A 17,394-nucleotide genomic window follows, 5' to 3' on the forward strand; every position below is an offset into this window, starting at 1 on the left:
TGAATTCAACAGTATAAACTCAGTGTCATGCTTCCTGCTTGTCAGACAAGAATTTGTTCACTTTTTGAAGTCTAAGTGTGCAGCTCCCAAACCACTGTGTGCCAAAATAAGACCAAGCATGTGTAAATAAGGGCAAGGCTTCATAGAAGCTGAGGCAGTGCTTCGTCATCTCAGAGAGAAAGAAAGACAGACAGTCAGCGAGATTTTAGTAATTAGACAGAATAGTGTGAGTAAGAAATTTTGGTTTAATGTCTTATAATAAATTCTTTCTCTTTTCATGTTTCCATTTTGGTATACTTTCCGTCAGTGAAACAGATTGTGAGTGGAGGTGTTTTCCCTCCCTGTGTGCGCTGGAGTGGGCGGAAGGTGTAATCCAGTCCAGTGCTTCGGGGCAGCCAGTAAAGTGTGCACTATTGTGTGCGGCTGAAAAAAAAAAAAAGAAAGAGAGCAAAAAAAGGAGGGGGAAGAAAAGAAACTCAGTCCCTTTGTGTGTAGAGGACCCAGCAGGAAAGCGATTTTGCAATTACTTCAGCTTGCCGGTAAAGCAAGCTTGGTTCCTCTAATCTGCACACACTTGTACACTGGACTGTCTCACTCTGCTCACTGTCTATACAAGCACATACAAGAGTGAGCGTGTGTTTATGGGTTGCATCTGGAAGCGCTTCGAGAGCCAACAACAACGCAGGGTTTCTGCCCCTGATGATGAAAGCAAACGTCAGACTAACCCATGAATATTGATGCGGAGGTAGTCTGTTTCATAGACGGAACAGAAGGAAGCAAGATGGCTGCCCTTTAGGATTTGTTTAAGAGGAGACCTAGACGGTTTGTTGGAATTCTACAAAGTGGAGGGACTTAAAAAGAGGTGAGAGAGTTTTTCTGTTCTTGTCCTTTTTCTTTTGTCCCCCAGGGTCTCTTTAAGGGCTTCAAGCTCTTGTTTAGCATTGTACTGTCCTCTTTAAAACCCGTGAGCTGACATAATAATGAAAGCATATTAGATAAAGCTTCACCAACATGGCTGACGTTTTCTGTCTCTCTTTCTCCCTCCCTCTCTCTCTCTCTTTTTTTTTCCTTTTTTTTTTAGCTTGTGCAGACAGAAAGTATTTCAAGCATTTCAATCTCATTTGTTTTCATTATTTATTTATTTTTTTTTAATATAAGATGTTGTGCAGAGGACAGATTTAGGAATGTGCCTGCTTTAAAAAATGTTGATCTTTGTGAGACTGTTGGCCAATTCTTCTTCAGGCATTATTTCCCAATGGATCTCCTGTGCTGAGAGCAAGACTAAATAGTCACACTACTAACAAAATTATCTTATCTCTTCAGTGTCCACCAGCCTTATTGGATGGCAGAAAGTAGATACAAGAAAGGGGTGTTTTAGGAGGTGAAAAGAATTTCTTTAATATTTATTCCCAAAAACTTTCTTCATGTAAAGGATATTTTTTTATATCTGACAAAATTCTTCTTGCTACATTTCCTTAATTTGTTGTGTGCTTTGATTGAATGTGGGAGTTTGGCCAGGGATAGTGGAACTACTTGCTTTCATTGCATTCATCAGTGAGTGACAAGCAGACACAAAGACTAGCACAGTTCTGAGGTCAAAAAAAAAAAAAACACAGAAGAGCGTAGTGGTGGAAGCCCACAAGGTCAGAGGCTTTAAAAGAACTGAAACCCAACCCCATAGCACCATTAGCTGAGGGCCACCGGAGAGCGGACTTTTTTGAGTTGTCTGACATTAATAGGATTCCCATTGTTTATTTGTACACAAGATCTAAATTATTTCTTTAAATTTTAAGCTCACACATGAATATTCTCAATTGGAGCAAAAAATGTTTTATTACATTAGAGAACAGTTTATTGTCCATGCTGAATTTGATTTAAATTCCTTTAGTATATTATGCACAGCAGAGGTGGGCTATAGTTGCCTGGAACATATCTGCATATGTTTGACATTAAGCTTTAGACTATTGAAATTCCTTACTGAGCAAAGAACAAAGAAAAAAAAGAACAAAGAAAAAAAAGTCAAATGCTTGAATAACTTTGACCATTGTATTAATAAAGTCAACATTCAGCTGAAAGTGACCAAGTCTGAATGTTTCAGATATGTTGAATTCATAGTTGCTTTTGACACGTAACAATCAAAAGTATTAATTTGAGTGAACTGTTACAAAAGGCTACAGCATATGTACTAATGAATTGCAAATACGACCTTTGTGTAACTGATTTTAACAGCCCTATTAGGATTTGCATCATAATTAGCTGATGGAATAATACAGATAAAAGTCCTGCCCCCTTATTTTGTGTATTTAGCTTGTGTATTCCAACATTCTGCTTAGATGAGAAGTGTGGAAGTTAGTCCATGCCTGCAAGGGGATGCTTTATGGAGTGTTGTCAATAAACATTATAGAGAGGTGGTGCAAATGCTAATGTAACTACAATGAAGGGATCTGGAGAGAGTCAAGGGCCATACTGACTTCATGTTACTGTTTAAGCTTCAACTCCAACTTTAAGCTTAGAATTGATAATCCCTTGGTGATATAGCGGAGATATCGCAGTACATCACTCAATAAGCATAATTCTACTTTAATACAATTGTAACTGGTACATCTCCATGGCATGACATTATATTTAGTGGTGAGAATACACAACACTGACAACATTATCTGGAACTAAACTGGAAGTTTAGACAGACCCTTTTTCCTTGTTAAGAATGTTTGGATCAAGATGTACAAAACAATCATGTACTTCTGTACATGACATGGTAGATCATTGCATGATAAGAAGTATATTTGTGTGGGGTAGACTTGAATTATTCCTTAGAAAAAATGTTTATTTGGTTGAATTCATGAGTGAAAAACAAACATTTGTGTTCTAGAGAATGGCTTATGTGGCTGACAGTGTCTTTTTATTGCATATTCAATTTTATAAACACTCTGGCAAAAAAAAAAAAGAATACATTATCTGTTTTCAAATCAATGCTTAGGGTGACAGATTGTACATTGATTGTACTTATAGTATATTGTATTATTGTTGTTGTCCTTGTTGGTGTTGATAATTGTTATCATCAGCTTATTCATTTTTTTATTTGCTCTGGTTTGATGTTTATAGTAATATTTTCCATATAGTTTCCTCTCAAAAGAGACTTTATTGTCTCTACTTGGATTGGATTTTTATACTAGGCATTTACAGTATTTTTATTTGTAGGGTTTATTAAAAATGGAATATATACTGTATATCAATTACCATACCCCTTGGTCCAAAACATTTTCCAGCCTGCATAGTAATTTATTAGCTGTTTTAGATGGTAGCTTATATTGCACTGCATGCATTTAGTAATACTTTAGCAATTTTGGTGTAAGTTCTGATTTATGGCATTTATATGACACCAGATACACCTTTTTCTCATCCTTCAGTGCACGTCATTGGATGTTTGATGTGAGCCAGCAAACTGAGGAAACTTTCAGGGTATTATAATATGTATTGTTGTGAAGGTTTAATCTTGGACTGAATTTGCAAGGGCATGAATTGAAGAGCACACTCCACGTGCGTAAGCGCACATGGTTGCTCTGTTTACAAACACTAACTTACAACCGAGTCACAGGGCTAGGTAGGGAAGTGTACTTATGCCAGCCAAGGAGGTCACTGGAAAGCAGGTCATTGACTACGCCAATTTAGACCCTTTCCAGAACATCTGTATTCAAATGGGTTTAGCTAAATTAAACTCATGGCACGTGGTTTGCATTTTATTCTGCCATCTTCAGTTCTTTTAAAGGAGTTGGCTGAACATCTTTGTAAAGCTCATTGAATCGCTAAAAAAGATTTTTCAATTCATCATCTTTTAAAATAAAGTAATACAGATTGGTATCGTACTTCTTGAAAAAGCCAAATGTTCATTTCCTCTGAGGTGAATGAAGTGATGATGCATTTATAAATGTGGTTTTCAAAAGGTTTTCTCTACAGTTCCAGCTGTGCAGATTCAAAGAAAATCTGATTGGTTTCAGAAAACAGTGGTTCATAACAGAAACACTTGGTTTTCCCCCTTCAAAATCAAAGATTAAGAAAAAATGTATGTCAGGATGATATAAGAATCATATGCCACATGCTAATTTTCGTAAAACGGTTATGTCATTTCAAGGTTGTAGGGGGATTTTGCCTAAGAATTGCTCAGAAATAAGTCTACCAAGAAGAGGTTTGTTGCATGTGTCTGTGAAATGTTGTGTGTGTCTGTATGTGTGCACAAATCTAATACCAGCAGACACACTAATCACAACCAGGCTGCTCACAAGCCCAGCAGCCCAGTGCAACTAGGCCACAGAGTCAAGAAATCTAAAAGGACCCTTCTCATAAAATACTTCAGAAGAGTGTTTTCAATACTTATTGATACACTGAAAATGGGGTTTATCATTGACATACAGTCATTGGTTGGCACGCCAAAATAAGTCACCTTGTTGACAGCCAGTGTTGTGCCTGAACGCGTTCAATGAACGATAGTTCATGAACTCGTTCATATTTTGGGCGAACGTGAACTGAACGTACTGAATTACTGCCTGATGAACGTTACTGTGAACGCGTTCATTCTGGTGTCTGTGAACGCACGCTCTCTCAGTTTATCTTCGTTCAATAGGGTGCCAGATTTCTATAGAGCCTTCCAGGCGAAAACCCGGCTAAAACACACGTAACAGGCCTTAATATGTAGCTAAAAAAACACCCAATATGGCAACACCAGCCACCAGCGTCGCGTCGCATCGCACCGCCTCGTGAGTCATCAAAACAAAAAGCAGCATACTCGACAAAGCAGCGAACGAGGAGGCGTCGTATGATCATTTAAACGAGTTTTATGACAAGGTCGGTGAGGATGGGAAAAATCTACATTTCTGTGGAAACTTCGATAAAATAATTGCTGTCTGTGGTTATATATGGGCTGTGGCAATAATAATAAAAAAAAGAAGCTCGCAGCAACATATGGAAAAAAAGACCTATGAACTAGTTCATTTTTTGAAGTATGAACTATGAACTGAACTAGTTCATTTTAAAATTTGTGAACTGAACTTTGAACTAACTTTCCCAACACTGTTGACAGCGGAGACAGGCAGACAGCTGAATCTCAAAGTCATTCAAGACTATAAACTACCCATAAGATTTGCATGACATTAGCCCATTTATAGAGGTTAATGACGACCAGGGGTCGATCTTGAAAGAATAAAACTTGTAGAATAAAATTTCGAACAGACAGAGGGTGTAGCCAATGTAGCCAAATAATTTTCAAATGGTGTGTCCTGTGTGTTTGTGTCAGAGAAGATGTATGTGCTTTTCATTTCCATCAGTAAAAAAAAATGGTGGTCTCTGAAGTCAGACTGTTTTTTGAATAATAAATGGGAAGATATTCCAAGCTAACATCAAATGTAAAGCACATGCTTTGTCGGTGTTGTGTGGAATATGTTTCCTGGAAAATTATATAATAATAATAACTTTGTTTATTTATTTATTAGAACTTTGTCCACAACATGTTGTTGCACATTTACAGACTTAAATTTCTAGGTAAGACAAGGAAGAAACATTGGGACGAAACAAGACACAAATGACAAAAAATGCAATTACTATTTTAAAGTTCTGATTAAATATTCCTGTTAGGAATAGTCAGCCATGGCCAAAACGGGGTAGATTAGCAAAAGCTTTAATATCTTTAGGGAAGTCTCATGCCGTCACATTCTTTTCCTGAATCACCAAAATATTGATGTTGTGACATTCTTACCTACCTTAGTTCAGACTATTATGTGAGCACATTGACACAAAACACAGAAGTGTTTTTAACTGCAGTATGTTTTGTTTTATTTATATTGTAATTGTATCTATCTAAACTTGCTTTGTAAGGAAAACTGGGTTTACCTAATATTATTTAGCCATTCCCCTTTGTAGAGCCCAATGCTAATCATAATGGATGTTTTTTTTAAACGCTGACAAATACGCAACAGTAACGTAGAATATAAGATGGTAAATATTTAATTGATGAGTTGTCAATACAATATATAACCTAGGGTATGATTTTACCCCAAAATTCAACGTATCCGACACATAATGGTAAGAAAACAGTAATTGAGAAAGCATCTGATTATAGCGATGTGGATATGTTTGCACAAGCTCTGCATTTCGGCACTCCAGAAAAGTTACATCACGTTATATAGCACTTTATACAACACTTTATACAATTGTTTAAAAGCAAGCAGCTTTACAGTACAAAACATGAAAAAAACTATTATCATATCATAATGATCTGACAGGTGTAATCTCACCCCTCAAACAATCATACTCCTAATCGCCTCCCTATACACAGATTGACCATATCACTCTCTGTCTCCAGAGTTGGTGTGTGGTGGACAATCTGGTGCACTATGGCTGAAATGGATGCAGCACACTGGAGGTGGTTAAAGAGGTAATTGCCCATGTTATAGGCAATTATACACCCTTATAAACTCAATATATGGATCACTGGTAAGAATACCAGGGGTAAGAAGATACATTTTTTATCAGAATAATATGCTCCATTCACAAGCTTCAGAATGCCTTAGCTTCAAATAAAGGCAATGCAAACCATTAGCATGCCAGAATCCATCAAATATTATTAACAATTGACTCGACTCAAAGTTTTGGTTCTGTTAATGCTGGGAGTGTTAATATATTTTAAATATAAACTGAATTAGATGAACCAGTAATCAAAATGAAGATATGTTGAGATATGCACAAATAGAAAATGAATAGATGGAAATACTGCACCCGTTACTGAGTGCCTTGACAAAGTTTTATGCTGACTATGGCTGCTGACTACCAGCATGACATAATTGTGGTCTCTTACCTAGAGTATATCAGTTATCTCAGTTAGAATCATTCAAATATTTCCTTCTTCACGCCATGAAAAGAACAGGTGAAATGGTAATCTTCATCTCCAGTGAAGTATGCTACACTTTGTTTAAGGCTGCAGAAGTCTCTCTTCGGGATTTCCAGTTGATGTAAGTCTGATGTCATTGACTCTGCCAAGATGCTCTTGGCGCTCCTCAAGAATGCGAGCACCAGAAAAGCAGTGGGACCTCATCTTTTGCCAAAGTGATATATATCTCGTACTACACTGAAGTTTAAAAAAGATGAAACCCAACTGCAGCTAGCCCAAGTATTCCCATACACAGGTTACACTTATGTTAAGGTTTGGTTCTGCATACATGGTTTGGCTCAGTTAATGTGCATTTATAAATCAGTGTTAACCAAAGGCCCTGTTTACACCAAGTATTAAGATGCGTTTTCGTGGATCGGACCACAAGTAGACAAGGAAGACACCTACCCATTTACACCTGGTGTTTTAATGGTGAAAATGGAATGGTGAGAGAACATTGTGCTTAGTACGTTTTTTTGTCTTCAAACCAAACTTGGGTCTCCAGCCAATGTCAAGTCAAGACACCATCATTTATATAGCGCTTTTTACAATAAAGATTGTTTCAATGCAACTTTACAGTGATAATGGGAAATTAATGAAACAAAGATTGTTTTGGCTGTACAGCAGCTCAAGAAAAAAATCATTGTCCAGTTTAAGTACGTTTTTGTTTGATTCATTTCCTTTGTAAAAATCATTAGTTATTAACTTAGGGGCAGCTTACACAGCATAAATGGTGTTTGGTGGCCTGAGAACGCAAACTTTGAAATAGGTTTCAAAATGCAAGTTTTTGATAACAAATTTTGAAAATAAGACCGTTCTCATCTCCGTGTAAACTTCAAAAACGTGAATCTGTGAAAACGGTGATGGCATGCACATGCATATTACGTGTTTACCGTAAAACTTCAAATAATAGCCCGGGCTTTTATTTTCCCAAATCGTCGAACTGCACCGGCTTGTATTTGAGACAGGCGTCTATATGAGACAGGCCTTTATAATTTAGTGTTGAGATGTTGTTCATTGAGTGTAGGCGTAGTCTCTCTAATCTCTAAAAATCTCCAAATGCTCCACGTAAAACTGCGGTCTTCCGACCTTTTACTATCGTGTCAATTGATTTTGATTAATATGGGCGAGGGAGAGCAGGACAGCGCTCGTGTTGTTTGAAGACGTGAGAGTGCGCGCGCGCGGCCGGGGCGCGCTCTCTCTCTCTCTCTCTCTGCTCGATGCGCCCTGTCAAGCGCAGCCAGCAGTCATTCTATTCTACATCACTCACCGATCAAAAAAGGCTTTGGCGGGACAAAAATTTGCTTTGGCAGCCGCCAAAAAGCGGACGATCTGACGGGTTTTAGAAGATTAAATACAACCCGAAACTAAAAAACAGACCCGGCCTCTATTTGAGACCGGCTTTTATTTACCCAAACCTGCAGCCACACCAGGCGTGTAAAAGAGACAGGCGTCTATTTGGGACTCGGCTATTATTTGAAGTTTTACGGTAATCTATAAGTATGCGTGTTCGAATGTGTATGTGCGCGGGTGCATAGTCTTTCTTTGTCAAGTCAAGTCACCTTTATTTATATAGCGCTTTTTAAAATACAGATTGTTTCAAAGCAGCAGCTGGGCAGTTCTCCTCTGGCTAACGAACGAACAGTGCATGATTATGATTCAGGCTGCTTTTCAGGTCAGAGGTCAGATTGGATCAGAACATTCAAAATATTTATCCAGTTCCATCTGGATGAAGATCGGATTCTTCACGCCGGTATGGAGTTGACACATTCTCTGCTGACACTTCAGGGATGCGTTATGATCATTCTAGGCGCAGGTCCTCCATCAAGTCCTTTACAAAGTGACATTGCCAAATTACTTGTCTGGCATGCATAATACAGAGTTTAAAGTTGTTTCCACGGATCTGTGTGAACGGGAATCATTTTGATAACGTTTTTATCTATACAGAGGGAGAAAAATAACTTTTGTAGTATCGAGGAGGCCTCACAGGGGACACTTCAGGGCTGCGGTCATGTCTAGGTTCACCATGTGATCTGGCAGACTATGGTAAACCTCAGGAGAGACTAATATTAGCATAGATCCCATTCTTCTTATGATGTAAAAAATACATCAGGTGTTATGGGAAGTATTCCTGGCTGACCTAACTTATGCAGCCTAACAATCATTTTATATGACTTGAATTATAGAGATTGATAATGGGTTATGTGTATGCCAGGTTAAAGAGATGTGTTTTTAGTCTAGATTTAAACTGACAGAGTGTGTCTGCCTCCCGGACAACGCTAGGAAGTGTCACGATTTGGTCATGTCTTGGTCACGTTTCATGTCACTAGGCTTGTTTGAGATGAGCAAAATCTGCGCAGAACCGATCACCGGTGATCAGCGCGAGATGCATGCCGGTTAGAAATGTGTCCGAGTGCGGTCCGCCTTGCTCTGATGTCATACCGACGTATTTCAAAAAACTCTCGTGAGCGCAAGGCGCACGTGTCGGATTCTGCAGTCGCGCGCAGTTGCTCTCCACTGACTGCGCTGATCAAAAGCACGATGGGAAACGACTTGCTGACGACACAGCTTAATGCTCATTGGTTTAAACAACCGTGATGTATTGTTCTCTTTTAAAATGTTTGATTTTAAAACTCTGATATCATGTTTTATGTGTATAAATTATGTGTGGATATTCCCAAACTCTCTGACAGTGCGATCTATGTGATGTAATTTTTTTTTTAATTAAAAAATAAAAACACATGTTTGACTGTATTAAAGAAAAAATTATTGATAAACATGTAGGCCTATTTAAAATGGAATTAAATAAGTACTTTGGGTGTCTTGTTCATTAAATTTATTTTCATATACAAGCAGCAACTTAAGTTACATCCAGTTTATTAGCAACACCTGGACGGGGCGTGAATCCCGCGATATCCGCCTTTGATCTCACAGGTGTCTGATCCACTGCGAGAAGCGAGATCTGTCCGGCTTGCCTGTGCTTTTTTCACTCCTCCTCTCACTGCAGCCGCCTACTCTCGACTACATTTCAGGCGAGGCAAGGCGCATCTCAAACAAGCCTATTGTCATGTTTCTGTGTCTTGTCATGTGATTCCCTGTTTGTCATGTGATCCAGCCATGTGTCTTGTCATTGGTTAATCGTCTGTTCATTGTTCGCAGGTGTCCCTTGTCTTGTCATTAGTCTGTGTATTTAAGCCCTCATGTTTGCCATGTGTCTTTGTCAAGTTTTGTTAACTGTAACCACTGTTGGTAAGCGTTATGTTTATGTTTTGAGTCCATGCCACATCATACTTTTGTTTTATGTTTGATCTTGGATTTTGTTATGTGAATAAACTGCACTTAAGTTCTCTTCAAACTTGCCTTCAGTGGATCCCTTAAACTTGAACAATGAACCCAGCGGTTGCCCTCCTAAATTTACGCCAGGGGAATTGTCCCCTGGAAAAATATGTGGAGGAATTTTGTGGGCTGTGCTACCAGGTAGATTTTAATGACGTGGCTTTAAAAAATATTTTTTAGGTTTGGACTTGACGAACACGTGTGCTATGAACTGCCTGGGGGGAAATCAATTTTTCCCTAGAGGAATATATTGACCGTGCTTTATTGTTGAGCGGCTCCTCATTTACTGTGGGTTTTGCGGACGAGGAACCCCGCAACCCCACAGTATCCTCTCACCCAGAGCAACTCCACGTCATGCCTGCCAAGTCTGAGTCTCTTCACGTCATGCCTGCCAAGTCTGAGTCTCTTCACACCATGCCTGCCAAGCCTGAGTCTCTTCATGTCATGCCTGCCAAGCCTGAGCCACTTAACGTCATGCCTGCCAAGTCTGAGCCTCTTCACGTCATGCCTGCCAAGTCTGAGCCTCTTCACGTCATGCCTGCCAAGTCTGAGCCTCTTCACGTCATGCCTGCCAAGTCTGAGCCTCTTCACGTTACGTCTACCAAGTCTGAATCTCTTCACATCAGGCCTGCCGAACCTGAGCTTCCTCACATCCGGCCTGCCGAGCCAGAGACTGTTCACGTCATGCCTGCCCAGCCAGAGACTGTTCACGTCATGCCTGCCCAGGCAGGGACTGTTCACGTCATGCCTGCCCAGGCAGGGACTGTTCACGTCATGCCTGCCCAGGCAGGGACTGTTCACGTCATGCCTGCCCAGGCAGAGACTGTTCACGTCATGCCTGCCCAGCCAGAGACTGTTCACGTCATGTCTGCCGTGCCTGTGTCTTCGGACGAGATGGCCGCCGCGCCTGAGTCTCGTCCCAAGATGGCCGCCGGCGTGTCTGTTCCTGAGCCGGTGTCTGTTCCTGCCCATAACCCCATAGCTGCCTCAAGAAAAAAATTGGTTGGGGGGGGGGGGGGTTGGGGGGGGGGGGTTGGGGGGGGGGCAGCAGTAGGTCCCTTGATAGGACCATGGAGGCCTGCCAAGTCTGAGCCTCTTCACGTCATGCCTGCCAAGTCTGAGCCTCTTCACGTTACGTCTACCAAGTCTGAATCTCTTCACATCAGGCCTGCCGAACCTGAGCTTCCTCACATCCGGCCTGCCGAGCCAGAGACTGTTCACGTCATGCCTGCCCAGCCAGAGACTGTTCACGTCATGCCTGCCCAGGCAGGGACTGTTCACGTCATGCCTGCCCAGGCAGGGACTGTTCACGTCATGCCTGCCCAGGCAGGGACTGTTCACGTCATGCCTGCCCAGGCAGAGACTGCAGAGACTGCAGAGACAGCAGTAGGTCCCTTGATAGGACCATGGAGGCCGCGCCACCCTGGCTTCCTGCACTGCCGGCGACACCCTGGCTTCCTGCACTGCCCTGGCTTCCTGCACCGCCCTGGCTTCCTGCACTGCCGGCGCCACCCACGCCATGTTACGACCCAGGCCCGCCCATGCCATGCCACGTCCCATGTCCTGTCCCCATGCAAGGGCCTGGCCCACCATCCCTGCTTGACAGTTTTTTCTTTTGTTTGGGTGTCTGGAGCCACCCTTAGAGGGGGGGGGGATCTGTCACATTTTGGTTTGTTCATGTCATGTTCCATGTCGGTCATGTGATTCCTTGTTTCTCATGTGATCCTGCCATGTGTCTTGTCATTGGTTAATCGTCTGTTCATTGTTCACAGGTGTCCCTTGTCTTGTCATTAGTCTGTGTATTTAAGCCCTCATGTTTGCCATGTGTCTTGGTCAAGTTTTGTTTCCCTGTAACCACTGTTGGTAAGCGTCATGTTTATGTTCATGTTTTTGTTTTGAGTTCATGCCACGCCATGTTTTTGTTTCATGTTTAATCTTGTTTGTAATAAACTGCACTTGGGTTCTCATTTACACTTGCCTCCAGTGGATCCTTTTACAGGAAGACTGTTCCAGAGTTTAGGTGTTAAATAGGAAAAGGATCTACCGCTAGCAGTTGATTTTGATATTCTAGGTATTATCAACTGGCCAGAATTTTGAGATTGCAATTGACTGTTCGCAGGCCCCGCCCACAAAACGGCCATTGTCCAATCACACATCATAGCAACCGTTACTATGTGAGCAGGTCCGTCAAACATTGACTCCAAGCAAGATGGCGAAGCGGTGCGCCCACGGCGTTTGTACATCGGACACTAGGTACCCCGAGAGATTGTCTGGAGGAGTTGTGTTCTTTCCGTTTCCAAAGCCGAAAACACAACGTGAGCGGTGCCTACAATGGATAAAACAGTGTGGACGGCCCCACTCCCAGTTAAATGTGTCGAACATGGTTAACTTGCGTGCAGCGTGCGTGAGACTGAGACACTGAGATTAGTCAAAGAAACATGGAGAAAGCAGATCAAGAGGATCCACAACGGAATTACGTTTTCTAAAGGGTTGTTGTTAACATGATATTCTCGGGGGGAAATGAGCAGCAGTTAACTAGAGCAGTGCAGCAATCAGTAGAGGAGTGCACGCTCGCAACGGGGAAAGCATGAAGCTTACTTGACAACATCAGTTCATATATCAATATCGTAACGAATAGAAATAGCCTTAAATAATGTATGGTTATCTGCATCTTTCCGTCTCTTATGTATAGTTACTTTTTAAACAAGAAAATCGCATTCAGCATGACACGCAAGCGGTTGCCGTGGTAATGAACAACCTGCTTGTTAAAGCGAATGTATCTGAGGCAAAATTACTAAATATGCAGCGCGAGTTATATATTTCTAACTCCAAACATTAGCCACTGAACCAGCTTATAAAATCTTCTTCAAGGCTGTGCTGGTTGCATTTGAGGTACAGGTCATGGGGTTTCTCAGATTTAGCTTGAGACCGGTATAAGCATTCGCCTCGATAGTAGTCGTGTCTCCTTCATTGCGTATTTTTATATTTTGAATATATCCCTCCACTGCATACTGTAACCCCTTTTGCCTCGATCTGGAGGATATCGCTGAGTATTGCTCCAAAAAAGGTCACTGACACGCACGGGTATACCTCTTCCCGTCATGGCAATCTGTCGCGCTGGTCGTGTGTTTGACCATTTGTTTGACGGGCGTAGTAAAAATAACTAGGGGGCGTGGCTTTTGCGAACGGTCAATAGACGTTAAAAGACCCCTCTCAAGTACTGGGGATCTAAACCATTTAGTGTTTTGTAAGTAATTAGCAAGATTTTAAAATGTATGTGATGTTTAATAGGGAGCCAATCCAGTGTTGACAGACCCGGGCTGATATGGTCATACTTCCTGGTTCTAGTAAGAACTCTAGCAGCTGCGTTTTGGACCAGCTGGAGTTTGTTTAGGGCAACCACCCAGTAGAGCATTACAATAATATAGCCTTGAGGTCATGAACACAAGAACTAACTTCCGCATTTGTCATTGAGAGCATATGTCGTAATTTAGATATATTTTTAAGATGGAAGAATGCGGAGAAATGTGGCTTTCAAATGAAAGATTGGTATCAAAGAGCACACCCAGGTTCCTAACTGACGACGAAGACTTTACAGAACATCCATCAAGTGTTAGACAGTATTCTAGGTTGTTACGTACAGAGGTTTTTGTTCCAATAATTAGAATCTCTGTTTTTTTCATAATTAAGTATTAGGAAATTACTAGTCATCCAATTTTTTATATCAGCTATGCTTTACGGTAATTTTGTGAATTGGTAAGTTTCGTCGGGGCACAAAGTAATATAGAGCTAAGTATCATCAGCGTAACAGTGAAAGCTAATGCCATGCTTTCTAATGATATCTCCCAAGTTTAGCATGTACGGTCCTAGTACTGAGCCTTGAGGTACTCCATATTGAACTTGTGATTGATATGACACCTCTTTGTTTACTACTACAAACTGAAAACGGTCGGATAAGTATGATTTGAACCATTCCAATGCAATTCCACTAATGCCAGAATAATTTTCAAGTCTATTCAAAAGAATGTTGTGGTCGATAGTATCAAAAGCAGCACTAAGATCGAGTAACACTAATAGAAAGATACAACAGCAAATCATTTGTGACTCTAATGAGAGCTGTCTCAGTACTATGGTACGGTCTAAATCCTGACTGGAAATCCTCGCAGATACCATTTCTTTCTAAAAAGGAACATAGTTGTGAGGATATTGCCTTTTCTAGTATCTTTGACAGAAAAGGTAGATTCGAGATCGGCCTGTAATTGACTAATTCTGTAGGATCAAGTTGTGTTTTTTTAACAAGCGGTTTAATCATAGTCAGCTAAAAAGTTTTTGGTACGTATCCTAATGACAAAGATGAATTAATGATATTAAGAAGAGGATCTATGACCTCCGGAAGCATCTCTTTCAGTAATTTAGTTAGTTAGTTTAGTTTAGTTGGATTTAACGAGTTTGGACAATTGTTCCTCTCCTATAGCAACGAATGAATGGATTTTTTCCTCAGGGAGACTACAATGCACTGTTTGATGTGATACTGTAGTAGACGGTTGCATGGTTATAATTTTCTCTCTAATATTATCAATCTTGCAAGTAAAGAAGTTAATAAAGTCATTACTGCTGTGCTGCTTGGAAACGTCTGGGTTTGAAGCTTTATTTTCCGTTCTTTTAGCCACTGTATTAAATAAATACAAAACGTTGTATTTGTTTTCTTCTAAGAGGGTTGAAAAGATCTAGCAGTTTTTAAAGCCTGTCTGTATGCATTTGTGCTCTCTTTCCACGAAATGCGAAAAAACTCTAGTTTTGTTTTCTCTCAGCCGCGCTCCATTTTTATGGCTGCTCTCTTAAAGGCCCGAGTGTGCTTGTTGTACCACAGCATTGGACTATTTAATCTTCTGTAAGTGCAAAGGAGCAACTGTGTCTAAAGTGCTGGAAAAGAGAGAGTCAATAGTTTGTTGCAACATCGAGTTCTTCTAAGCTATCTGGGATGCTGAGGAGATGATACTGATCAGGAAGATTATTTATAAAGCAATATTTAGTGATAGAAGTGATAGTTCTGCTATATTTGTAACTGGGAGTCAGTTTTGCAGCCTTGGCTAAATGGAGTAAACACGAGACTTGATAATGATCTGAGATGTCATCGCTCTGCTGCACAATTTCAACGGCATCAACATTGATTCTATGTGATAATATTAGATCTAAAGTATACCGATAATGAGTGGGTCCCTGACACGCATGGGCGTAGGTTTGGTCTCAGCTTTGGTGGGAAAGCTGAGACCAAGCTGAGACCCCCCCCCCCCCCCCCCCCCCCCCTCCTTCCCCCGGGAATTATTTTGTTGTAAGATAACTAACATTGCTTTAATGGCAATTTCCTTTGTCATTTCAGACTGCAATACAGAATATCACAATACAGAAGCGAATCTACTTAATCTCATTATATTGTATCCTGACCCCGATACACCATCCTGTATACTGTCAATAAAGAGCTAGTATAACTGTATAATCTCAAAAATGCACTCTCAAAAAATAAACACCTGAGACTGTGTAATGCTGAACAACCAAACATTTTATTTAACATAAATTATTATTATTTGGAATTTGGATATTATCAATCAAATAATGATTCATTATGTTTGAATAACCAACAGTGTTAACTTTTGCCTTTTTAACATTGCCAACATGTTTTTTCCAGCACATGTGTCTAGCAAGTAGGCTACACTCACAAATACATTACATAAAAAGAATGTAGAAACGAAAAATGTCTCAGATGATCCACTGTTTATGACTGCAAGATTCTAAGTTAAGGTAGGCTAATTAACATTCAGTGACTTGCTAACGTAGCATTCTATCATGATAGCGCGACTTCTATGAGTCTATCCAGGGGCGCTGCTAAGGATTTTGGGCCCCATGAAAAGAATCTTGACAGGGCCCCCAACACAGCTGAGACTTTTTTCATATTAATGTACATAATGTACATTAATGTACATAAAACCATGCGCTTTTATGGTATTTTGACTATCATTCTCATATATTTAAGTCAATCAGACAATTGAACTCCATCCCATGTCCTCACCCGTAATTTGTCCTCTGTAATACAAAGCCGTGCACCCGCTGCACCCTGCTCTATCGAAACGTGCTAACTTGTCGAAAAATGCTACCGTATGACCTGGGGCCTCATGTACAAAGCGTGCGTACGCCATAGCTGTCAACATTGAACATTGAAAATAAGGGAGATTTCCCGGAATCCATCCCCAACCCAGATAGCACAAGTCTATTTGATGTGATGTTTACATCTGGAAGACGTATTTTTAAGAGTGTTTTCTCATCTGGAATACGTCTATAGGACGTTTCCTGTCAGATATCAAATAGACGTTTAGAAGTTGTCAGTTTAACATGCATTCTAAATCATTACATCTTAAAGACATCTTCTAAACGTCTATTTGACATCTGACAGGAAACGTCCAATAGACGTATTGCAGATGAGCAAACACTCTTAAAAATACGTCTTCCAGATGTAAACATCACATCAAATAGACTTGTGCTATCTGGGAAAATAAGGGATTTTTTTTTACACGATTCTTAACCACAAACTTTAAAAATAAAGCACTATTAAAAGTCTAAAGAGTTTATAATTAGCCTACATATGTGTGAGAGAGAAAGAGATAATGTGTGTATGAGAGAGAAAGAGACAGTGTGTCATTTAAAAAAAAAAAATCATAGAGAATGTTTAAATACTAATATCAGCTTACGGGGGAAACGGAGGCGAAGTTAGTTGGTGATTCGGAGGCTGAAGATGATTGGGAGAGGTCTGTGCACCTTTACCGATCAGAGCGCGCGCTGACACGGAGTAAAGCCTTGTTTATTCTCGACGCGTCCGCACGAGCGCGGCAAAAGTGACAAGTTCGGTGCGCAAGACCGGCAAGACCTCATTTCGCTTGGCTATGTGCACAGCTTTTTTGTAACAGCGCGCGCGGCACCGCATCCGAGGATGAACGACTTCAAGCCGAATCTGTCCGAGCTTGTACGTCTCACACAATCAGAGCGTAAAAATATGTTGCCTGGATACAATTTGGGCGGACTGAACCATTTTATGATAATCGAGAGGGGGAGAGGGGCCCACGGACGTTTGTGTTTCCTAAACAAAT

General features: G+C 40.7%; 1 protein-coding gene across 1 annotated transcript in view; it reads left to right on the top strand.

Annotated features, from left to right (window-relative positions):
- The first annotated feature begins 444 nt into the window (after positions 1-444).
- tet2 (tet methylcytosine dioxygenase 2) overlaps positions 445-17,394 on the top strand; it is a 41,195-nt gene continuing 24,245 nt past the window's right edge. Inside the window, exon 1 of the mRNA XM_056265132.1 lies at positions 445-862. The gene's annotated coding sequence lies outside the window, so the exon portion shown is untranslated. The remainder of the gene's footprint in view (positions 863-17,394) is intronic.

Source organism: Rhinichthys klamathensis, unplaced genomic scaffold (assembly GCF_029890125.1).
Source record: "Rhinichthys klamathensis goyatoka isolate OS25496 unplaced genomic scaffold, OSU_Roscu_1.1 h1tg000229l_1, whole genome shotgun sequence".
Lineage (NCBI taxonomy): Eukaryota > Metazoa > Chordata > Actinopteri > Cypriniformes > Leuciscidae > Rhinichthys > Rhinichthys klamathensis.